Raw genomic sequence first — 25875 nt, forward strand, 5'->3', positions numbered from 1 at the left:
ATACATAGCTTGGAGCCTTATTCACAAGTACACACACACACACACACACACACACACACACACACACACACACACACAGCCACGAGCTTTAACATCAGAGGTGAACTCTCCCTCTGAGGAGTTCCTGCTGAGCAGAAACATGCATCATCTGGCCTCTTACAGCACAGACAAAGGAAGGTTCTGGTGGCTGCTGTTGCAGGATGTGCTGCTGATGGAGAATTGTTGGGTGGAGGTTCATTGAAGGAGGGAGGTGCTGGACCTGCTCTACTTGGACAGAGTCAGGACAGAACTTTGGTTGTGATTTGGCGCCGTACAAATAAAACTGACTTGACAAACATTCTCAGCATCAGGCGAGAAACTGCACGCACGAGTTTGGATGTCATGTGAAGGCTCGAGGGTCTGTGGGATGAAATGTAGGTGTGAGTGAATCTGTGAATGGAGCAGCTTTGAGTTTATGCACACAGCCCGTTTACAGATGACTTTGTGAAGTCAAGAAACTGTTTTCCTCCTCTAACTTTGTTTTTCTTTTGTTCTGTGTTGTCAAAAAAAGTCATTTTTCTCTGTAGTCTTGGAGACAGTTGTTAAAAAGCTTCCCCTGAGCCTGAATACATGCTTATGTGTTGATTTGATTTCTCTTTCATCTATTGTCTACTTAGCTGCTGTTGTTCCTCCTTTAATGACTCCCTCTTTATGTTTGCTCCGTCTCTCCTCTGATGCTGCATCTGACAGCTTCACTGCCAGCAGAACAGATGAAACAACTCCAGTTTTAGTAATTTTACAAACTCTCTTACTTTAATTTCAATGTTTTACGTTGCAGTTGTCTTTTCTCCACATCCAGCGCCTGTGAAGGGTTAACCACCGAGCCGCTTCACTCAGGCTGATCTCTGCACCACCGGGTGCTGATCGGTTGTTAGCATTGAGCTAGTCACATGCTAATCAGGTTCAGTTGTGTGTGTGTGTGTGTGTGTGTGTGCGTGCGTGTGTGTGTGTGTGTGTGTGTGTGTGTGTGTGTGTGTGTGTGTGGCCAGGTCCTCCTCGCTGTGGGGACAGAAATGTTAGTTTCCACAGTCTAACTGAAGAAACTCACCTCAGTTTAGGGCACAAGTCCCCATCACTCAAACCATTAAAGTTTAATGTTGAATTTCAGGTGTTTCAACGTTCATGTGAATCTTTTCTTACTTTCCATGTTTTTGTTGTTCCATGAAGAGGAAAGTAAGCAAATCACATGACATCATACCTAAGTCTGATGAACCGACTGCAGCTCAGAGTTGATCTGAAGCACCGGCGCTGTCCTGCACCAGCCTGAGACGCCGGCCTGGCACTGCCGTCACTGCTGGGTGTGTGCAACAACACACTCATTGTATGGGTGCGTCAGTAGATTCATAATTAGCATCATGAACGGCCAAATGAGTCCACAGGAGCGCAGCAGACTGGGGTACGAACAGACCTCTGACCAGTTACATCACAGCTCAGACAGAAGAGGAGAGAGAGTCGAGGGAAGAAAACAATCTCAACAAATAACGGCTGGAGGAGAGCCACAGGGCAGTGTCACAGTCCTCGTTGGCTGGAATTCACAAAAACGAGTGTGGCGATTCTCTTGAAAGGTGGACGGAGCCTCAGCCGAGGAAGCAGCCACTCGTGTTTGGAGTGGATTTGAGTCAAGAGGCGGATCCAGGAGGATTTTGGATCTGCTTTTTTTTTAACATCATTTTCAAATAGAATGGTTTTGCAAGTTTGAATCAATTTCTTAGAAACTACCAGATATAACATGTTTCATCATATTTGTACTTAGTAAGTTACAGTAATATTTAAGAAGGGAAGTAGCAGCTTGTTGTTAGTTTACTTTCAGGACACCAGAGAGAGGATTTTCTCCAACGGGAAGTGGACCAGAAGTGCGCAGCTGTAAACCAGTGCTGGTGTACCTGTGAGGTCACAGTGTCTTTGCAGTTGGGACTTGAGTTGTAAACGAGTTGTTGGCCGGCTCCTGACATGAACTTACAGTTACACCCCACTAGCACGTGTGTGTTTTGCTGTGCACTTCATTTTCCTAATGTCCATTATTTTTTCAAGCATTCATGTGTTTTTTGTCTGGAGGAATTCGAAGCTGTGCTTGTTTCTGATGTTTCAGCACCATGGACAGCACCACCAGCAAGCGCTCCTCCTGGAAAATGGACGCGTGCAGCACTTTGTGAAGGGTTTGCAGTTCTCGGATCCTAACGTCGTTCTGCTGAACCTGAGCAAGGATCCGTTGCTCTGATGGCTCTAAACAGGTGTCATGTTGTTCAACTCAGACATACCTGTGAACACTTAACCCAACTGTCACAAAAACTCGGATTTCTTTCGAAATGCAGAGTCACTTTCATGCCTGTCCCTAACTGAGTCAATGGCTGCAGCCTCCTCCTGCTGGGAGACGGACAGGCAGAGACTGAGGCAGCTTGGATCCTGAGGACAAAAACACAGCCCACTCAGGCTGATCCACCTCTGACCAAATGTCAGACGTCCCCCCGGCTTGTTTGAATAATGCACTGAGAAGTAGAAGATAAACCCGCCCCCCAGGACCGTCAGCAGCTTCCGCTGTCCCTGTCCCACCGACTAGTCCTCCACCGCCGGACATGAGCTGGGAGTTTCTGTGTCATAATAATATAATTTAATGTGATCCTGCTGAGCTGGAGACTGATGACAGAACAGTAGCTTGATTCTGAGGCTGCTGACCTAGATCATGTTTGTGTCTGCCATGAGTCATTATGTCCTGTGTGTGTGTGTGTGTGTGTGTGTGTGTGTGTGTGCGCGCGCTTGTGTTAAGGAGGATTCCTGAACAGAAGGCTGCTGATCTTGAGAATTCCTTCATACTTTTTATGTCATCTATTATTGTTTTTCTGTTCTTTTCATTAAATCACTGAGTTCAGCGAACACGTTTTGCAAAACTTTCACAGTCTTAAAAGCCCCCCCCCCCACGCACACACGCATAATAAAAAAAGCTTTCTGTTTAGTTTAAAAAGTTCTTTGTTTCTATTCAGGCATGCCTCTGAGATTCTCACAAGTTAATTTGACCCACTTACACAAGGACTTCATTTAAGTTACAAAAACAGTCAAAGAATTTGCACCAAAAAGGAAACAGGATAAACATGAAGCTGCTGGGAAGACATGACCCCAAAAACTTTGAGAACAGTGAAAGATACAATCATCATGATAACTGATGGGACTGTCTCTTGTAGAGCCATTTTAGTTTGTGGAGCAGTCAACATCAAGCAGGCAAGTCTTGAAACGGAGTCCTGCACAGCTCAGCCCTGCAGGTGCAGCGAAGTGCTGCTTGAGCTCAGTTAAAGCTGCTTGTTACTGCTGGAGAAAGAGGAGGACTCGTCCCAGATGATGGAACCCTTCAGCTGTTAGCCGCCACTCTCCATTAGCTGGCAACTAAATATCCGTGGCTGGCTCCTTCTGCAATCTGGAGTCACACAGAAGTGATGCAGGAAGGAAGCACATCTTAGTGAGCTCAAAACTTCTGTCAGTGAGTCGCTGAAAGGTAAAATACAATTTTTTTGCAAGGAGTTCGCCCTTTCAGCCCTTTTTAACTCTTTTTTTTTTACTGTAAAATGGTGCATGGTGCAGAGGAGGAGGTGAAAAGGCAGAGAAACAGAATGAGGTGGTGAATGGAGCGAGCAGGAAGGAGAGTCCAGGAAAGAGGTAGATTAGAATTCCACTGATTTATGCGGAGCAACAGATTTTTTTTCATCCAGCCCATTAAGCCAAACCCCAGATACCCAATTATATCTGAAAAGCCTTTAATGCCTCCTATTACACCGCTGGCGTCGCTGTCATTCAACTCATTTCTCCAACACATCGTGAGCATGGAGCACAGAGCGATTATAAATGTCCTGACAAGGCAGAATGGTTCTCTCGTCCGTCTGTTCTCAACACTTGGAGGGACGACACTTTGATGAACGAGCGGCCATTAGATGGTTGTTCTAAATCTGGAGCTCCTCGAGAACGGGGGGGAGAATGACCGTCAGCTATTTGTCAGACATGTGAGGGAATTCATACAGGTCTTTAATTATGTTGGTCTTTAAGATTTTAATCAGCTGGCTTTCATCTCCTGCAGCTGTGAGCCACAAAAGGTCGCCGATCAGTCCGAGACGGAACAGTGGCACCGTCGCTGCGGTCCGTGGGACTCCTTCAGAATTGGTTTGTTTTGTAGCCTGATTTAATATCAGTGCGCAAATTTTAATTGACCAGTATTGTCTACATGCTTTTAATGGTACTAGACAAAACTAGTACCAGGGTTTGAATGGTGTGTATGTGAAAACCGGCTCCGGGCCGTCTGGCCCAGCTGCCTCATGGGTGTTGGGGGGCTGGGACACTGGTTAGTGGGTGTTTGTAGTGTTTTAGTGCTGCTGATGTGTTGATCTGCTGAGCAAACATGATAGGGAAGTTCCTTCAGGCTCAGGCCCTAATGAAAGCATTTGGAAAGATATTTGGCCACATTCCAGCTGACGGGGCGGTAGGAGACCTGAGTCATGGATGGGGCAGGCCCATATTGAGTGATGGTAATTCTGGCGTTTTCGTTTATGGGGTTGTAGTGGTTTTCCACGGCCAGCATGACATAAACAGCAGTGGTTCACAGGCCACTTGTTTTTGTCCTCACTAGAGTACAATTACTGCTTTCACAAGCGCCCATCACACCACACCAGAGATTGAACCCACCCATAGATGCCGGGGCGTGACAGCTCCGCGGCACTGATGCTATGCTTTAGATATTTCACAAGCTCTGCGCAGGTTCCCAGAGACTCCCCCAGGGGGAGAATCTTCAGGATTGAGCTCCATAAACGTCTGTCTGTCACCTTTTGAGGTGGAGGACTTGTAGATGATTGATGAGCTCACAGCGAACCAAGCTCAGCTAAAGCAACGGTTGTTGTTCCTTTGGCGGTCCAGGAGCTCCAGGAAGAGACGAGGTTCTGGGCATGAATGGACCTCACAGAAGCAACTGTAGAGACACTCCCACTTTCATAGAAACTCAGTTTGTTAACCCTGCAATGAGAGAAACTCAGTTCCAGCATTAGTTTCATAGTCAGTTACCATGGTAACTGATGTGAGCAGGTTAACCTGCCTCTAACAGTATCCTTCCTCCAAAACAAACCTGCTTCCCACTTCCCTTCACCCTCAGTCTCCAAGACAAATGTGCGCTGCAGCTGTCAGTCTCACTACGCTGCCTAGGCGAGGGAGTTTTGTTGTTTCTCGGCTGCAGAAATTGTCAGTTTATGTTACGGGTTTGATCACACAGCACTGCACATGCTGTGAAGAGAGCGACGTTGCGTCTCTGAGCTGAGCTGTCTTCATCGTTCCCCTCACCCGGCCGTCCATCCGCGGCGCCACGATGTTGTTTGGTTTGATTTTATTCATTCTGGCCACGGCTCCACTTCTGATCTATAATGGATCAAGCAGGACGAAGACAGAAAAGACATGAATTCAGACTGTAAAACAAAGAACACACACTCACACATGGATCTGATGTAGAACTGAACCTCCACCATCCACCAGTCTGGTGTTTACTGGTGGATCTGATGTAGAACTGAACCTCCACCATCCACCGGTCTGGTGTTTACTGGTGGATCTGATGTAGAACTGAACCTCCACCATCCACCGGTCTGGTGTTTACTGGTGGATCTGATGTAGAACTGAACCTCCACCATCCACCGGTCTGGTGTTTACTGGTGGATCTGATGTAGAACTGAACCTCCACCATCCACCAGTCTGGTGATTACTGGTGGATCTGATGTAGAACTGAACCTCCAACATCCACCAGTCTGGTGTTTACTGGTGGATCTGATGTAGAACTGAACCTCCACCATCCACCGGTCTGGTGTTTACTGGTGGATCTGATGTAGAACTGAACCTCCACCATCCACCAGTCTGGTGATTACTGGTGGATCTGATGTAGAACTGAACCTCCACCATCCACTGGTCTGGTGTTTACTGGTGGATCAGATATAGACCTGAACCTCCACCATCCACCGGTCTGGTGTTTACTGGTGGATCTGATGTAGAACTGAACCTCCACCATCCACCGGTCTGGTGTTTACTGGTGGATCTGATGTAGAACTGAACCTCCACCATCCACCAGTCTGGTGATTACTGGTGGATCTGATGTAGAACTGAACCTCCACCATCCACTGGTCTGGTGTTTACTGGTGGATCAGATATAGACCTGAACCTCCACCATCCACCGGTCTGGTGTTTACTGGTGGATCTGATGTAGAACTGAACCTCCATCATCCACCGGTCTGGTGTTTACTGGTGGATCTGATGTAGAACTGAACCTCCACCATCTACCGGTCTGGTGTTTACTGGTGGATCTGATGTAGAACTGAACCTCAACCATCCACCAGTCTGGTGTTTACTGGTGGATCTGATGTATAACTGAACCTCCACCATCCACCAGTCTGGTGTTTACTGGTGGATCTGATGTAGAACTGAACCTCCACCATCCACCGATCTGGTGTTTACTGGTGGATCTGATGTAGAACTGAACCTCCACCATCCACCAGTCTGGTGTTTACTGGTGGATCTGATGTAGACCTGAACCTCCTCCATCCACCGGTCTGGTGTTTACTGGTGGATCTGATGTAGAACTGAACCTCCACCATCCACCGGTCTGGTGTTTACTGGTGGATCTGATGTAGAACTGAACCTCCACCATCCACCGATCTGGTGTTTACTGGTGGATCAGATATAGACCTGAACCTCCACCATCCACCGGTCTGGTGTTTACTGGTGGATCTGATGTAGAACTGAACCTCCACCATCCACCGGTCTGGTGTTTACTGGTGGATCTGATGTAGAACTGAACCTCCACCATCCACCGGTCTGGTGTTTACTGGTGGATCTGATGTAGAACTGAACCTCCACCATCCACCGGTCTGGTGTTTACTGGTGGATCTGATGTAGAACTGAACCTCCACCATCCACCGGTCTGGTGTTTACTGGTGGATCTGATGTAGAACTGAACCTCCACCATCCACCGGTCTGGTGTTTAATGGGTTAGGGTTTTAGGGTTGCATTTTGCTCTAATCTGAGGCAGTATAGGAGGATGTGGCTGTCAGTCATTTTTTAATTACTTTTTGATAACATGGTCTTTGGGGTTGAAGAACTGCTGACTGGTCACAAGGAAGTGACTGACAGTTTTTGATTGTGTTGTGTATTGGAGAAGAAAAGAAGGGAAGTAAAACTTCATAGCAGAACAAACATTTACCAAAACAAATCTCATAAAAAGACGTAGGACGGTGAAGATTTTACAAACAGCCTCTCTCAATGAGCAGGAGCTCTTTGTTTGTATGTGTGACCTGGAACAAGAACCTCGATCATGTCATGGGATATGAATGTGGACATTCCAAAGAATCACAGTCATAGTAGCCAGCATTCCCCCTGGCTGAGGTGCCTGCCCTCACACCAGGAGCACGGCGGAAGACACCTGTCATCAGATCCCATTGACTTTGAGGATTGTGAGAGAGCAGGCAGCTCGGTGGAGCAGTGGTCCTCACGGTGGCCTGCTGGGATAGGCTCCACCCCCACCACCCTGAACAGGAGAAGAGGGGGAACATGGAGGGATGGATGATGAGGGATTGACGGAAGGAGGGATGGAGGGACGGATGGATGGATGATGGAGGGAGGGATGGACGGATGGAGGGAGTGAGGGATGGATGGACAGACAGATGGATGGACGGACGGACGGATGGATGGACAGACAGACGGATGGACGGACGGATGGATGGATGGATTGTGAGAGAATGTCAGGACTTCCACACAGATCAGATCTACTTGTGTGTCAATGATAGCGGTGACATCAAATAATGGACCCACACAGTCGGGCTTCTTGCTGCCAGCTGTCCTTCCTGGCTGGGCTGCAGCTGCTGTGGATTTATTCTGCTCGTGAAGTTTGGATTGTAATTTGTTCCTCTGGAGTGAAATAAGTGGCTCCCCACGTGTCTTTGTTGGTGATTGAGTGCTGCTTTTATGAAAAAAACAAACAGTGAGCTGCTTTCAGAGGACACGCCCCTGGGGGCCTGTTGTGTGTCCTCCACCAGTGCCAGTTAATACAGGAAACAAGTTGTAGTTGAGCATGTTCAAGTCCATTGTGTTGTCGTCTCAGCCGTCCACTCCTCACTGCATTTCCTCCTCATAATGGCTGCTCACAGCGTCACTGGATTGAAATGTGTTGTTTTGTGTAGAAAGCTCTTACGCTGCTGTTTATCTTTGGACTGTCTCGGTTTGTGCACACATTTGTCCGTACACTGTGTTGAGACTGCAGGGCCATGTGGATTAAATTCTGGCTTGTTCTGTTTGGCCCTGCGGTTGTATCCTGCAACGTTCTCAAATCTGTGTTGGTTTGAATGAAGATGATTACACACAGCGAGGGAATGCGTGCAATGTCCTGGCACGGCAGGGGTCATATGTATGTGCACGTACGTACGTGTGTGTGTGTGTGTGTGTGTGTGTGTGTGTGTGTGCGCTTTCATACAGTGGGGTTGATCTCCTCGGGGTGTAAGCCGTCCTCAGATAAGCTATCTACAGCGCCCAGACACTGGAACTCAGCAGCGATAGACACTGGTTATCACTGCACCAGTCGACCTCAGGGAGAAGAAAGACAGAACAGAGCAAAAGAGTGAAGGAGAGGAGAGGCTGCAGGATGGAAATGTGAGATGTAAGACAGAAGAACAGACGGAGAGAGAGGGAGGGTGTGAATTTGAACCGATCTTTATTCAAAGGTATTCACCTAAAGAAGGATTCTGCCCATTTTTTGGTGCCTGCACGGGACAACGCCTGGACAGGTCTGATACTGAAGCTGCTAAATGGCTGCATTATTATTATTATTATTGTATTCGTCCACGTCGTAGAAGAACTGCACCGATTGTTCATCTGACACAATTACAAACTGCTGGTTTGAATCGTCAAAAATTCATAGTACATAGTACAGCTATTATTCATATATTTGTGGCTACACTTCAGGGATCAGTTAAGTATTTGTGCTCGTGAAAACAGAAGAATTTTTGTAACCAGACTCCACTACCCAAGACTCCTTTCACTTCCTGTAACAGGTCTGTGTCAACATTGAGAGCAGTGGTTTTAAATTCACAAAGCAAACCAAACCTAAAGACGTCAAATACCAGGATGCATTCGTTGGTCAAAGACTCCTGAATGTCAGTGGACTTCCAGGACATTTTTGCTCTGGACGGGTGAGAGCGCAGCAGCGGCCTGCAGCCTCTGACTGTCTGTCGATCAGTTATTCCATCGCAAACTGAGGCTGTAATAGATGACAAGAGGTCTGTTCACCCCGGAATTACGTCACCAAATGAAATGTGTAATTCTACACATTTCATTATTTGGTTAATAGTAACATATTACTGTTTTGGAGTGCGCCCCGATGCTGAAGACATTTTATTAATGAATGAACTGGATTTATGGTGAGTGAGGATGGAGAGAGAGAGAGAGACAGAGAGAGAGTTTGTAGTTGCAGCAGCGTCCACCAGAGGTCAGCGATGAGCAGCTAGAACAGCCTTCTGGGAATTACCTGGAACTACAAGAACTACCTGATGATGTCATAGCCACCAGACAGAGTCAGTGGCAGACATTTATGTAGACGTGATATCCTACTTTCCCCCTCAGTTCTGTCAACCTCCCATGGGGAGAGAACTGGTAATCCTGAGGAAAAATAAAGAGGGAAGTGCTTAATCTTTGGGAGAAAGAAAGGGAAGACGTGGCAAAATCTTAGAGATATAGAGAGAGAAACGGGTAAACTTGATGGAGAAGGTGGGACGAGTAGAGTGATGAAAAAGGGGTGAGAAAAGGAAGAGGGGCCTTTGGGATTTGTAAAGAGGAGAAGGTGATGTAAGCAGACGAGAGAGGTGGAGACGGAGGGATGATGGTGGGGAGGTGAGAGAAGCTGAAGGAAGAGATGAGAGCCTTGAGAATATGTAGATGAAAGAGGAGACATTGAAAAATATTTATATTTCATTTAAGCAAAAATGTTTTCATCATCTCTGTAGATAATGCGAGTAATCAGAGATAAAGTAACGACGGGTCGCTCTGTAATCTGATTTTTTTAATTAAAATGATGTCACATCATCCTGCGTAATCTACATGAGCTCCTAATGAACATCCAACAGCGGCGATGCTCTCTCAGTCCCTTCCTGCCAACTTGACACCAGTTGTTCACACGATCCTCCATCAGTTAAACCGGAGAAGAGACTGACTTCCCTGGACCACACGGGACCAACCCCCAGGTGAGAGATCACCTGCTCTCCCACCAGGGTGTCAGGCAGAGATGCTAGAACAGCCTCAGCCCCACGTGTGTGGAACTGACCGGTAATCATCCCCTGACCTCACCTGAATCACACCTGGCCCCCACCTGACCACACCTGGACCCCACCTGACCACACCTGGACCCCACCTGACCACACCTGAACCACACCTGGACCCCACCTGACCACACCTGAACCACACCTGGACCCCACCTGACCACACCTGACCACACCTGCACTCGACCTGACCCCACCTGACCACACCTGAACCACACTTAAACCTGAACCACACCTGAACCACACCTGAACCACACCTGACCACACCTGAACCACACCTGACCACACCAGCCTTGGTCCTGCAGGTGATAGGAGCAACTCTGTGAATATCTATGAGTCCCGGGTCCTGAATGTTGTGATTTAATCTCCGAAACAAAGCAGAACTTGATCTTTGCTGAAGTTCAAGCCTTTTGAACGGAGCAACTGCATTCATCCGGCACGAATGATCATAATCAGTTCATTGTCATCTTCTTCTATCAACTTCCAACAGCAAAGGTTTACAACCCAAATAATCAGGTTGGCATCAGAAGGGTCCCATGAGATCAGCTACGCCAGCTGCTTCCAGCCGCCTCATCACATGTTGGCAACACATCTGCAGCTGATCATTTAAAAATGCCTAAATACAAACTAACCGGCTCACAACTTTAAGCAATGACTAACTCAGCTGCTGCCCACCCAGGCCGGACCCCACAACCCCTCACGGTCTCAGACCGATTAATTGCACAATTTCCATCTTTGGGCGAGGAAGGTTAAAGTCCCAGTGAGGTCATAAGGCGCCGGTGTTCCAAGTCTCTCTGATTTTAGTTGAACACAAAACAATTTGCAAGTTGTTGTTCCGGAGCGCCAAAACACACGCAGGGCAGGTTGCTGCAGGTCCAGGTGTTTCCAGGTCGTGATGTTTGAATAGGAAATCACGTTAGTCCCTAATGAACCCCCCAGAAGTGTGAGGTAATAATGACGGCGACGACGTCCCACCTGACTCTCGCGCTGGCTTGATTCCATTTTTCATCCTTGCACTACTTCCTGCCTCACACCTGCCCCAATTACCCTGTCACATGTCCCACCTGGTGTGTGTGTGTGTGTGTGTGTGTGTGTGATGGTCCATCCTATCCCTACAGGTCATTGGATGCTGGGTCATGACATTAAACAGCGGGGGGGGGGGGGGGGGACGCAGAGATGAATAATATAATATTTGAATAACAGAATAACCCCCGGTCCCGTGCAGGAACGCAATCCGCCAGTGTGAAGACTTGGCTGAAATTGTGTCCTTTTTCAGTGTCCAAGGTGATTTATTTTCAAATAACCTGTGAAGACTTGACTTTGGATCGAGTCTGAGTCTTTGCTTGATAATTATATGACTTAAACGGATTCTTCTCATGCATGTGTGCGTGTGAGGTCCTGGGACCTCGGGGACACTCCGGTCAGCTCTGGCCAGGCGGGTGGGACGTCTCTGTCATTATGGAGCATATTCCGTTTGTGCAACTGGAGATATTATCTGGGAATGTAGTCAAACGTACCCTGATGCCTGGTCCTTCCCCACCCAGCATCCAGAGGATGCTATTATGAATTATAACCTTATTATGTATGTGCTGCAGCTAGCCCCGCCTATCTGAAGATGCCAATATTGTGTGACAGGAGCTTGTAAATTGTTCTTTTTTTGGAATTGAGCTCATTTACTCAGAAAGTTGCAGTGCTTGGCTTCAAAGTGTGACAATGACCTCGTTATATACATGCATCAGCCCCAGAGCGCTGACGCCGTGTTTGCTTGGCGAGCGGCTCAAGCCTGTTACCTCCGCACGTGCCTGGTGAATGCCTGACGACTCTTTGTGGATTTGTTTGACACAGTTCTGGAGAACAACGGCATCACAAAGTGTCCCTTTACAGTCAGGTGACACGTTTGAAGCACGCTTGCTGCTGACACAGGAAACCAGCCCAGGTCTCCCCTGCATCTGGGGACCATCCTGTACTTCCTGCTGGTAAAAAGTGAGACCCATTTCATCGGGACAAATACGCACAGACAGAATAACAGCCGAGGTTCACACACCGACACCACCAAGCCTGCAGCACCGTTGATGTGTTTCACTTGACAGTGAGACGAGGACACAGTCCTGTCGAGGTCGCCGGTGTGGCTCAGCAGACCAGATCTACACTCGATGAACTTGCGGCCAGTTGATTTGGCGAAGCCACGTGAGCTGCTGGAGGCTGTTGAGAGTTGAATTGTGGATTCTTTTCGTTCTATGCGCGGCCCCAGACTTGAAATGCTTGCTTCGTTGTTCTGATGCAACTCTGTCCTTCCAGACTTTAAAGGGGCTCTTCTAAACGTTGAGGGGCTCCTCAGATTACAGAGCAGAGAGACTCAGAAGTGCTCTTTGATGCACGGGGATGCCTTCGGTTATTCTGCTCTTTTGGTGGTGCCTTCCTCGGGGATTGAGCAAGAAACCCTTAATTATAGTGGCCGAGGAAACCAAACAAATCACAGCTTTACAGAGGAAAAACGAGAGAAGAGCCTGAGCCAGAGACGTGACGATGATCAGGCTGTGTGCTGAAATACGGACACAACACTGTGTCTCCTGACTTTAAAGTGACACTTTGTGATTCCTTCTTAAAATAATTGTCCAAGTTATTTTTTGACCAAAAAAAAATGGCCCTAAATCAACTCCTTTTGATGTTTTGTCTCCAGTTTTTTGAAAATGACAGGACATTATTTTAAGAAGGCCACGATGTGTCACACGCGTTTGATGAATGCCGCTGATGTTCTACAAATCCAACATGAACTGGTCTTGATCTTCAAGTGTCCGTTGTTTCACGCTTCACTGGCATCATCTCGTCTGTGGTTGCTGGGGCTGGGACTGTGCTTCACCCGTAGCCTCGTGGTTGTGTGATACGCCAGTTGAATTGGAACTTTTTGTCCCATAACAAATCACAACTCTGGTCTAAACCACTGTCCAGCTAAGAGGAAGACTGCTCCTCCTCAGCTCCTCTCTCTAAAGATGCAGATGTTCAGCCCTGACAGTGACTTGACTCGTAGTGACGCGCCGACAGTACAAGGTGCTGAACGTCAGTAACAAACAGGAGAAGAAGCCGACTGCTAATTAGCTCGTCACTTGGCGTGCGATGAAATGCAAACCCAAGCTGTGAGGCTCTGAAGAGGTCATCAGCCCAGTCTGAACGGGTCTCTGATCAGCAGATTCAGTCGGACCGCTCGTTGTGTGAATCAGTCTCCCTGCTGGAGTGAAGTGGACTCTTGGGTTTGAATGAATTTGTATGAATGTGAGGGAAGAGTCGAGGGAAGCCATGTGCTTTGAAGTCGGTTTAACACAAGAGGGGGACTGGCGAGGCTGTGGTTTGAAATGCTGCTGAAGAGTGTGGCGAGCTGAGGGTTCTCTTGTGCGCTGCGGTCAAACACGTTCAAATGGCTCTCATCAATCTCCTGGTGGAACGTTAAGGGATGGCAGATTGTTCTGTCACTAGCTGAACACACTTGGTGCTGTACCATGTCCCAGACCTGAACGGATCCTTCCGTGGCTCATCACGGACCCTCCACCATGGTCACTAAAACTGGCCCAGTGGTTTTTGTTGAATCCTACAAACAAAAGCTACTGATACCAAGACTATGGGACAAAACCCAGTTGGTAGTGATCTACCCCGTGATTGGATTTCGACTTCTACTGAGACTCCGTATCATAGCAACCAGGGCGTGTCATCCATGGCATGGCCAGGTATATCTGGGGAACCACACAGTTCAGGGCCAGATGTGGACCTTGACCCTGGAAGATAAAGAGCCGGAGCAGGACAGCTGTTCACCAGCCGATTTAGACTGATTGACACATTCATCAAACAGTGGAGTTTGATTTGGAGCAGGGAGGCAGGAGCCTCTGGCCAGAACCTGGTTCTGTGGTTTGGGCATTTACATTCACCTGAAATACACTGGGACCATTTAGGACAGAGCAGTGGGAGCAGGTCCTCCTCCAGGGTACATCAGGGGAGGGTTGATGCCTGCAGGGCACCAAAGGAGGTCGTGATTCTTGCAGTACATTTGGGTCCGAACCGTGTCGTCGATTTGTCGAGTTAGGGAACTCTTACCTGTTTACCTCCTCTGGAGTGCTGCGGCCATGAGGGACAATCGAGACTCAAATCTAAGAAACAACATTGTTTTTTTAAATGGATCACAGCTCGGTTTTAACGTCTGATAATCAGCCCCAACTGCCACTCCACAAAAGCAAGCAAGTTTCTATAAAATCAGAGGAAAGCAGCAGCACAGTTACCCTGGAGAAGAACAGACACATTCCTTTAAGTTCCCTACGGGAGCTACAGAAAGTCTGAAAACCAGAGGAAGAAACTTATCAAAGGCGCTTTGGGCTTCTCTAAAGGCTAATCTCCCCACTGTGCTGCTCTGCTCTGTTACCCCCCACAGGGTAATCACCCACCTCCCCATCACCAACCAGATCCCATGTTTCTTACCTTAACCTTCTTCAACAAAGAGCCCTGTGGAGGAGCAGCTTCCTCTGCTAGTGGAAGACCCTCATCGCCCAGTCCCTGCGTGGGCCAGCCTGAACTTGGCGGTTCCCGCAGTGTACGTTACATCTCTTTACTCCCCGCGGTCTCATGTCCTATTCTGTCTGTGCCTTGTGAAGTAACAAACACATTTACAACTTTAAACCCCGCATTCATTGTTGCTAAATTGTGACAAATTTTGGCTCTTGGTCTGTCTGTACTGAGAGTGTGGAATTACAGGGGGTCTTGAAGCGTCGTTCACTCGGCAGTCGCACATTTCCCAGACGAGTTTTCAGTCTTGATTTCAATACACATTTCTTTTTTTTAGCTCATCCGAGGTGCTTGATGTCTGATTCTTTTATTTTTATGTGTAAAATTTTCTTTTGCTCACAAAAAGGACAGTTGCCACTGGAGTTATGCCTCGATGAACCAGACTGGCAGCCATTCATTAGGCTATTTTCCCTTTTTAAATCCTGTGATTCCCCCCAGCTAATGCAGCTCATCCACCCATCATCGTCCACAGTGTGTCCCCCCCAGCGATAAATGACCATGCCTGCACAGGGGGAGTTATTCTGAAAATTGACCAAGTTTAAATGTTCTTCCCGTGTTCTCGCTGTCAAGTGAATGAAGGGCCGCCGCAGCACGTGGAGCTGCTGGAATCTGCCTCTCATCTTCAACGGCAAATTTCACGACCTTCAAGCTTGTACGAGGACTGTGGAGCAGCAAGGTTTTACCCACACGTCTTGTTTGATAGTGCTTGTGATTGGTTGCAAGGAAGTGAGGTGATTTTAAACATGTAAATCACAGCACGTCAGTTTTGGGACCAAGTTCTGTCCTGTTCTATTCGATGTGTCTGCTGAGGGGCAACCAGTGAACCTCAGGAACCCAACCAGAGCTCCAGCACTTCTCCTGGTCAGCACCGTTGGTGGTCCCAGGTTTTACTGTGGCCCACAGATCACCATTCCTCTTAGCCAGGCTGCGCCCCGACTGACTGCACGTTGTCACATTTTGAATGTTCTTCAGCTGTCATCAGCATCGGCGACAGCAAAGAACCAACTTCACTCTTCAGAGCTCCAGATCAACTGTGATGCACGGATGCACTTCTCTCACATCAGTAGAACGGCACTAAGTGGCGAGTCGTGCCTCCACCTCAGTGGTACTGAGCTTTACTTAACTGGGTCAGGAGACTAATGTTGACCAAGCTGGCAAAAAAAAAAAAAGAATTTAAAAATAGAAAAGAGTTCATTTTCTTGTTTTAATTATTTGTTACTATCATAACTGTGTCCATAAAATAACCACAATTCGTCAAAGTGACTTTGTTGTTTCTACTATTTTCTTATGTCTTGTTGAGTCTTTGCATGGTAGACGCTTGTGAGGACCTGGCGACCGACTTCTGTGCTGCTGTTGAATCTTATTACATTACAATTTATGGAAATGAGAGAAATAAGCTGCTCTAATCCCCAGAGTGTCTCCAGATTGTGCCAGGATTGAAGGCAGGCGTGAATGTAATCCAGCTGAATAATATCCAGTGTTAACAGAAGCTTTTAACAGCAAAACAGATACATGACTAAACATTCGTTAAAAACTGTTGCCTGCAATTCAACGATGCGCTCCGGGTTCGGCAGGTCAGAAATCCCACGGAACCTCGACGGATTATTAGAAACATGAAAACTGTTCATTTCCTTGACACAACTTGTTTTTTTTCTAAATGTTCAAATATACAAATGAGGCACGTTCTATCTAAATATGCTCACATTTTCATGACAGAAATATAAACACTGCATAAAGTCAGGTTCAAATGTTTTCACAGAGGAGATTTTACATCTTTCTATCAGGTCCTAAATCAGAAAATACAGCCAACAGCCAGGGGTTAATTTGAGCCGGATCCTGCCGGAACAAGATCCGGCACCTCTGGATTTTGGCCTCCCTGTGTTCCGGTACTTATTTGGGCAGATCCGGTCCATCTTGCATTAAAATAAAATATGAAAACGTTTTTAAAAATGTTTAAAGTACAACAATAATGTGCATAGATACATTTACAGATCAAATCCTTAGAATTTCATGTTGTTTATTAAGATTCAACGTCATTTGAAAGAGTCAGAGTTCTGTTGACGCGCTGACGCCAACAAACCACGCCCCTCACCAACAAATAACCTTTCGAAATTCGCCGCCTCAGAGGAGCAAGCAGAGAGGAAATAAACAGTTCCTGTTTCAACGCCAACATGTCGAATAGACAGTTAAATTTGCTGTTTTTTTTCCAAAAGAAGGAATGACGCTTAAAACGAGGCAGAAAAGCCTCCACAATCGGCGAGGAGGGCAGCTGCAGCGGTCATGTTGACCATCAAAATCGGCCGCAGCAGGAGGCCAGCACCGCCACAGCGAGCCAGGTTCACCTGCAGCGAGCCAGGTTCACCTGCAGCTAGCCTGGTTCACCTGCAGCTAGTCTGGTTCACCTGCAGCTAGCCTGGTTCACCTCCAGCGAGCCTGGTTCAGCTCCAGCTAGCCTGGTTCACCTCCAGCGAGCCTGGTTCAGCTCCAGCTAGCCTGGTTCACCTCCAGCGAGCCTGGTTCACCTGCAGCGAGCTTGGTTCACCTGCAGCGAGCCTGGTTCAGCTCCAGCGAGCCTGGTTCAGCTCCAGCGAGCCTGGTTCACCTCCAGCGAGCCAGGTTCACCTGCAGCTAGCCTGGTTCACCTCCAGCGAGCCTGGTTCAGCTCCAGCTAGCCTGGTTCACCTCCAGCGAGCCTGGTTCACCTCCAGCTAGCCTGGTTCACCTCCAGCGAGCCTGGTTCACCTCCAGCAAGCCTGGTTCACCTGCAGCTAGCCTGGTTCACCTCCAGCGAGCCTGGTTCAGCTCCAGCGAGCCTGGTTCACCTCCAGCGAGCCTGGTTCACTTCCAGCTAGCCTGGTTCACCTCCAGCGAGCCTGGTTCACCTCCAGCGAGCCTGGTTCACCTGCAGCGAGCCTGGTTCAGCTCCAGCGAGCCTGGTTCAGCTCCAGCGAGCCTGGTTCACCTCCAGCTAGCCTGGTTCACCTCCAGCGAGCCTGGTTCACCTCCAGCTAGCCTGGTTCACCTCCAGCTAGCCTGGTTCACCTCCAGCTAGCCAAGCCGGGTCTAACGATATGTGGGGTGTCTTGGACAACTGAATGGTGAGCAGACTGTCTAACAAGAGGCCGCCGTGCCAATCTTTAAATACCGTAATAATAATAATGGAAGATGTGTGTGATTTTATTGTGAGCTCTTTTTTGTTTGTTTTCCAAGTTGGACCTGTTGAGGAACGAACTGCTGACTGTAGACTCTGAGTCCACCTGTGGTGATGTGGGCACTCACCTGTGCTGCTCAGAGGAGGCCAATAACTGAATTATCGTCATAATGTTGATACCATGGATATGATTTGAAATGGAGGCTTGTGAGTCCCACATCATGGCAAGTGGGCATCTGGATGTTGTTTTCTGTCTACGTTCCGGGACCTGAGCCCCTCTCTCACCCCTGAGCCCTCATATGTACTTAGCGTTCTGGCACCTTAGGATTTACAAATTAAGCACTGCCAACAGCCTAAAAAGTTAGATTTTCGCCATGTTTTTAGCAGTAAGACTACATATCTCACCCCTGTGTAAACAACATCCACATGTAGATAGAAGTGAAACTGGGACGTTGTGTCTGTGAGGACCGAGCACACATTTGGATATTGGATCATGTAAAATTCCACAGATTCTACCAACAAAACACAAATATCGCATTTTTGCTTTACAGATGGCACCAAATTGTCCAAAGGTGACACTTTGTTGTTTTTGTTTGAAATGACAACACTTTATTTCCAGTGTTAATGAATTCGTAGTCAGGCCCCTACGAGATGCTCGCTATGTGATGAGTTGAGCTGTTTAGCCTTCAGTCTAACTTAGCTTCGATGTCCATGGCTGGCTCTTTCTGCATTCTGGACTTGCAAAGAAGCAATGAAGGAGGGAGAAAACATCTGCGAACTCCAGAACCCTTTTAGCGAGTACTTGAAAGATGAAACATATATTTTTGGTTGAGGTATTGCTTAGGTCCTCTCCCAATACTTCATCGTACTTTCATGTTTCATCGACACCTTCCAACAGCTAAAACCAGGTCATAATTTGTCCAGGCAAGACGGGAGTGGCGTTGATTATTGGTCATGAGCAGTATGACTCAGCCGCCGTTCATGGAGCTGCAAGAGAGGATCTTTCTCTCCTCGCACTGCCGGCTGACGCCTTCGATTACTGTACTCCTTCTGGGAACTCATTGGTATTCTGGTCTACCACCACGGTGGAAGTGGGGACAAATATAATGAAACTTCTGTTTGTTGGCATAATGAATGAGGCGAAGGGGGGAGGGGGAGTAGAAGAAGGAAGGAAAGGAGGAAACCAATGAATTACAGATAGAGAGATGAAGGAGCAAGTTAAGATGGAAGATGGGATGAGATAAAAAGAGAAATATTATGAAAGAGTAGTTAGTGAGGATTAGGAAACCTGAAAGAAAGGAACGAATAAAGAGACTGATCAATGAGGAGGGGGAAAGAGAGATGGATCATGAATGGGGAGAAAGATGATAGGAGAGGAAATTACAATGAGAAGGGTCAAGCAAGAAATGGTAATTGAGGAAGAGGAAGAAAGTAAACGAATTATAAAAGAAAATGAGCAAACAGTGCATTAAGTAGGAAGACCAGGCGAGAGAAATAAAGGACATTAAAATTAAATAAAGAAGAAATGACGAGAATGAAGCTGTAGGAAAATCTACATGCGTAGAAAACAGAAGTGATGACAGGTGAGGAGGAACAAGAGTGGAAGCTGAAAAATTAATGAGATGAGAGGGAAAAATAAAGGAGAGATGAAGTAGAGAGAGAGAGAGAGAGAGTGGGAGGAGTCGGCCTTGGCTCGTGTCCTTGTTTTCTTGTTTCTTTCCTGCAGTTGAATAATTAATGGCAGGTTTAGCTTCCCATTACTTTCTTATGCATACACACACACTCACGCACACACACACACACTCATGCACACACAGACACACACACACACTCACGCACACACACACACACTCACGCACACAGACACACACAGACACACATACACACACAGACACACATACACACACAGACACACATACACACACACAGACACACGTACACACACACAGACACACGTACACACACACACACGTACACACACAGACACACGTACACACACACACACGTACACACACACACACACACACACACACACACTTTTTTCGCTTAAATGAAACTGATCATCTGGAGAGGGGGTGGCGTGGCTCAGAGGTAACATGGCTGTCTAGCAACTGAAGGTCGCTGGTTCGATCCCCACTTCCCCCGGTGACCGTGTCCAAGTGTCCTTTAGCAAGATACTGAGCCCCGAATTGCTCCTGATGGCCCTGAGTTGGACTGGTGACCCGTCCAGGGTGAACCGCGCCTCTCAGCTCATGACAGCAGGGATAGGCTCCACCCCCATGACCCTTAACGGATAAGAGGGATAGAAAATGAATGGATGGATGGATGGATGGATAGAGGATGATGGATGGATGTATGGATGGATAGATGGAGGATGAAGGATGGATGGAGGATGATGGATGGATGGATGGAGGATGATGGATGGATGGATGGATGGATAGATGGAGGATGAAGGATGGATGGATGGAGGATGATGGATGGATGTATGGATGGATGATGAAGGATGGATGGAGGATGATGGATGGATGGATGGATGGATGATGAAGGATGGATGGAGGATGATGGATGGATGTATGGATGGATAGATGGAGGATGAAGGATGGATGGAGGATGATGGATGTATGGATGGAGGATGATGGATGGATGTATGGATGGATGTATGGATGGGTGATGAAGGATGGATGGATGGAGGATGATGATGGATGGATGATGATGGCTGGATGGATGGAGGATGATGATGGAGGAGGATAGATGGATGGAGGAGGATGGATGGAGGATGATGGATGGATGGATAGATGGAGGATGATGGATGGATGTATGGATGGAGGATGATGTATGGATGGAGGATGATGTATGGATGGATAGATGGAGGATGATGGATGGATGGATGGAGGATGATGGATGGAGGATGATGTATGTATGGATGGAGGATGATGGATGGATGGATGGAGGATGATGTATGTATGGATGGATGGATGGATGGAGGATGATGGATGGATGGATGGAGGATGATGGATGGATGGATGGAGGATGATGTATGTATGGATGGATGGATGGAGGATGATGGATGGATGGATAGATGGAGGATGATGGCTGGATGGATGGATGGATGGAGGAGGATGGATGGAGGAGGATGGATAGATGGATAGATGGAGGATGATGTATGGATGGATGGATGGAGGATGATGGATGGATGGAGGATGGATGGATGGATGGAGGATGGATGGATGGATGGAGGATGATGGATGGATGGAGGATGGATGGATGGATGGAGGATGGATGGATGGATGGAGGATGATGGATGGATGGAGGATGGATGGATGGATGGAGGATGGATGGATGGATGGAGGATGATGGATGGATGGAGGATGGATGGATGGATGGATGGATGGATGGAGGATGATGGATGGAGGATGGATGGATGGATGGATGGATGGAGGATGGATGGATGGAGGATGATGGATGGATGGAGGATGGATGGATGGATGGATGGATGGAGGATGGAGGATGGAGGATGGAGGATGATGGATGGATGGATGGATGGATGGATGGAGGATGATGGATGGATGGAGGATGGATGGATTGATTATTACGCCCTGGAGAGTTTGTAAACTGCCCTTTCTGGACAGTTTAGCTTCAGTTAGCCGTCAGTCTCCTTTAGCTTCAAGCTAACTATACGTGGCTGGTTCTGTCTGTTTTCTGGAGACACAAAGAAGTGATGCAGGAGAGGAAATCATCTTTGAGAGCTCAAGACTCCTATTAGTGAGTCCTTGAAAGGCAAAACACCTTTTGGGTGAGGTATCACTTCAAAGTGCCCCCCGCTCTCCTGAAAACACCACTCAAAATGTGATCTAGACTCGTTTGTCACAACGTTACACCATCGTCACAAAAGCGATAAGAATGACTCTTCTAAAATGTTTCACTGGCAGGAACCGAAGGCTCAGCAGCCAAACCCAGATGAGTTGGCCACGATGACCTGAGCCTTGTTAGCTCCCAGCTACTTCCTGGGGTCCACTACGGTGCTGAATGACCTCCCACATGTGTGTTGGTACCACCTCCTCATAGATGACCTTGCAGGGGTTCAAGGAACAGTTCTAAGTTATTCATGTGGACTACTTTTGGTCCTGCGGTTGTCAGGAAAACAGGTTGTTTTTTTGTTGATTTACTGATGAGATTGGCGGCGGCCAGCAGGCCGGGTGGCGTGATGGACGAGCATCTCAGTCTAACTCTCTCTGGGTGATTGTAAACCGTTTGGTGTGTGAGTCAGATCGAATGTGTTGTGGTTGGCCAGATCTCATGTCCCGGAGGAAATAACTGCTAACTCCCAACTCATAACACACACACACACACACACACACACACACACACACACACACACACACACACACACACACACACACACACAGAGTTGTGGTTCACCCTACAGTACCTCTCCCTTACAGCGATGGAAACAAATGCTGTTCCACACTTTCATAACGTACTTCAACATAAAAGAACAATAACGGCTTCAAACTCCACCGTTGAACAAGAAAGCTCAGATTCTCAATCAAAGTCCTTTCTTCCAGCCTGCAACAGGAAGATCAAGCTAAACATTTGAATTCTTTTGGTTTTTAAATTCACTCCCATCCCGCCGCCACAGACTGAGGCTCATCCATCACTGCAACAGAAAGTCCAGCTCCTCCGTGGAAGCTGTCAGCTCAGTAAACTGGAGTCAGCAGGGACCAGTTCAGCCGGCTTGGGAAGCGCCAGTCCTCTCTGCTGGCACGATCACATCAATACTCCAAGGCTGAGCCTCACCAACCTCGGCAGAGGGCTGCAGAACGGGCCACCGCGGGACGGTGTTATGTTTGTACTGGTAATCCCCATTTAAACCAGTACCACTGGGACAGATCAGAGATTTCTGGGTTCTGCTCCTTCCTGTTCCCCTCAAGGTGCTGCAGGCAATAGAAGACACGTATTCATCCTCCATCTGTCCATCATCCGTCCATCCATCATCCATCCATCGTCCATCATCCCTCCATCCATCATCCATCCATCGTCCATCCATCCATCATCCCTCCATCCATCATCCATCCATCGTCCATCATCCCTCCATCCATCCATCCCTCCATCATCCATCCATCATCCCTCCCTCCATGTTCCCCCTCTCCTCCTGTTGAGGGTGGTGGGGGTGGAGCCTATCCCAGCAGCCTTCCCCCTGGACAGGTCACCAGTCCATGGCAGGGCCAACACATAGAGACAGACAACCATTGGCTCTCCCAGCCACGCCTACGGTCAATTTAGAGTCTGGATTAACCTGGTCCCTCTTGATGTCTTTGGACTGTGGAGGAAGCTGGAGTACCAGAGAGAACCCAGCAGGAACAGGGAGAACATGGAGACTCACCCAGAAAGACCCCGTGCTGCAGCCGGGGCTCCACCCACAACCTTCTTGCTGGGGGGCCACAGGGAGGACCATTGCTCCACCCACAACCTTCTTGATGGGGGGCCACAGGGAGGACCACTGCTCCACCCACAACCTTCTTGATGGGGGGCCACAGTGAGGACCACTGCTCCACCCACAACCTTCTTGATGGGGGGCCACAGGGAGGACCACTGCTCCACCCACAACCTTCTTGCTGGGGGGCCACAGTGAGGACCACTGCACCACCCACAACCTTCTTGCTGGGGGGCCACAGTGAGGACCACTGCACCACCCACAACCTTCTTGCTGGGGGGCCACAGTGAGGACCTCTGCTCCACCGAGCAAACGGAAGGAAGGAGAGAGAAACAGGAGAGGAGAAGGAGGTGAAGTGAGCTCAGCTAGGATGAAGAATGCTGGATGGAAGAGAAGAGAAGCCAACAATATTACATTAAAACACCATCAGCGAGAAAGAGAAATGATTTTACACCCGAGCAGAATCACAGAGGTGTCTTAAAAATAAACCTTTTCATAAACATTTTGACAAATGGACTAAAATGGACCTTTGACATGAAGAGAACATTTACATTCTCATGCCAAATGCAACAAAAGAGCAATAATAAGATGAACAAAAAAGGGAGAACAATTCTTTCACATCATAAAAAGCCATTTAACATTTCCCTCTCATAGGAGACATTTAGGGAGATAAAAAGAGAGAAAGAAAGAACTTCAGATGTTAGATGATTTTTGATGATCATGACAAATTAAAAGAAATTGCAGTACATAAAAAATAAAAATAAACTATCATAGCTGGAAGTTCAGTTTTCCAAATGTACTTGAACGGCACGTGTGTGAACGTACAGTATGTTTCTGTCAGTAAAGATCCTCAAACATGAGCTTGAAACAAACTACAAGACTCTGAAAAGAAGAATTCTCTCGCTGCAGCTGGGAAGCTACGATTGATGCAGCGAGAGTCATGTGACCAAAATCCAGATTAAAATGAGAAAACTTAGAAATCAATAACAAATCACCTGCCCCCCCCCCCCCATGCAAACTAACACAACCGCCACCTGGTGGCCGTTTTCTTCTCAAGCAGTTGATGACAACCCACCACTAAACATGGCGTCTAAACAGTAGAAATGACAGACAGTGGTGGTTTGACCTGCTGTGAACGGGCGAATGAACGGCCCCAACACGCTCTCAGTCACAGAAGGAGGGAGGGACGAGTGCATCTCTGCTGGTGCCGTGATCCTGTCCTCTCTGTAGATCTGCTCGTGTCACACTGAGTGCTGTAAAAGAAAAGTTGTCTTTCTTCAGGAAGCTCTGCAGAGTCCCGAGGAGGCACCTCAGTGTGAGTGCTTTGAGTAACTGTTGCTGCACATTACCGGCTCGTCCCAGCGCTGTCAGGCTGAATTCGGTCTCTTTAAAGCCAGATCTCTGCGTTCTTAAGCAGAGGCAATGTTAGAAGCAGTCTGATGATGCTAAAAGCTCCTGTGAGGCTTCCTTTACTGAAGCCACCCCTGAATGTCCCCGCACTGTCAAGCTGCATTTAGGTATTTCACAGGCTCTTTGCTCACACTTTAAAGATTTTTAAATGTTTCCAGAAACCCTCCCTGCCCCCCTCTTTCCTTATTGCCTACCTGCTCCTTTACAAGGAGATTCAAGGAAGATATTAACTTTGACTTTCCACAAACAGTTTTGAGATGTAGAAGCTGAGAGCCGCTGTGATGCGATGAGAGCCGTTCATTTTGAGATGAAGAGGAAATTCCTCTGTTATCACAATGAGCTTCATGATCTTGAGGTAAAGCAATAATTCACACAAGAACTGAAGAAGTAAACTGGCCGTGGCTGCAGTGGGACCTCTGTTCCTCCGTCTCCAAACTGCTTTGACCTTGACTTAACAATTAGCTTGTTTTCACTCATTGTCTTTACACTGCATGTCCAGGTAAAACAGAAGCTCTGGACCCTGCTGCACGTTGATGGATGTTGTGGATCTCCAGGGGCCTGGGGGTGGGGGGGGGGCCTAACCCCACACCTCCTCTCCTGCTCCTCCCATCCTCCCCTCAGCTGTATCACTCGACGTTTCTCCTCACAAACTGAACAATAACATCAGCAAGATTTACAGGCGGTGTGAGCTTCTGGAGGATCTTTCAGCGCCTGTTTTCTCCTCACACCCAGGCTGAAGCCATTGTTCCTCTCTCCTGCTTGTTAGAAATCCATTAACAGGCTTCAAGGTGAGTGGCGTTCACAGCACTCACAGGCTCCTGATGGGTTTCACTTCTCTGCTGTTCTCCACTCTTCCACACACTTTGATTATCTGGAGAGAAGAATTAAAAGCAGCATTACTCAGCAGCCTACAGCAACGTGGAACACTCAGTGTTGGTCTCCTGTAAGTCAATCATGGATTCCCAGTTGGAGCACAGAATCATATT

The 25875-nt window shown here is 47.8% G+C and overlaps 1 long non-coding RNA gene across 1 annotated transcript in view; it reads left to right on the forward strand.

Annotated features, from left to right (window-relative positions):
- Window positions 1-8662: 8662 nt before the first annotated feature.
- LOC147255247 (uncharacterized) overlaps window positions 8663-25875 on the forward strand; it is a 33675-nt gene continuing 16462 nt past the window's right edge. Inside the window, exon 1 of the long non-coding RNA XR_015118083.1 lies at window positions 8663-8822. This is a non-coding gene — a long non-coding RNA (uncharacterized LOC147255247). The remainder of the gene's footprint in view (window positions 8823-25875) is intronic.

Source organism: Aulostomus chinensis, chromosome 10 (genome assembly GCF_037954235.1).
Source record: "Aulostomus chinensis isolate RoL2024-O1b breed Wild chromosome 10, RoL_Achi_v1.0, whole genome shotgun sequence".
NCBI classification, from domain to species: Eukaryota; Metazoa; Chordata; class Actinopteri; order Syngnathiformes; family Aulostomidae; genus Aulostomus; species Aulostomus chinensis.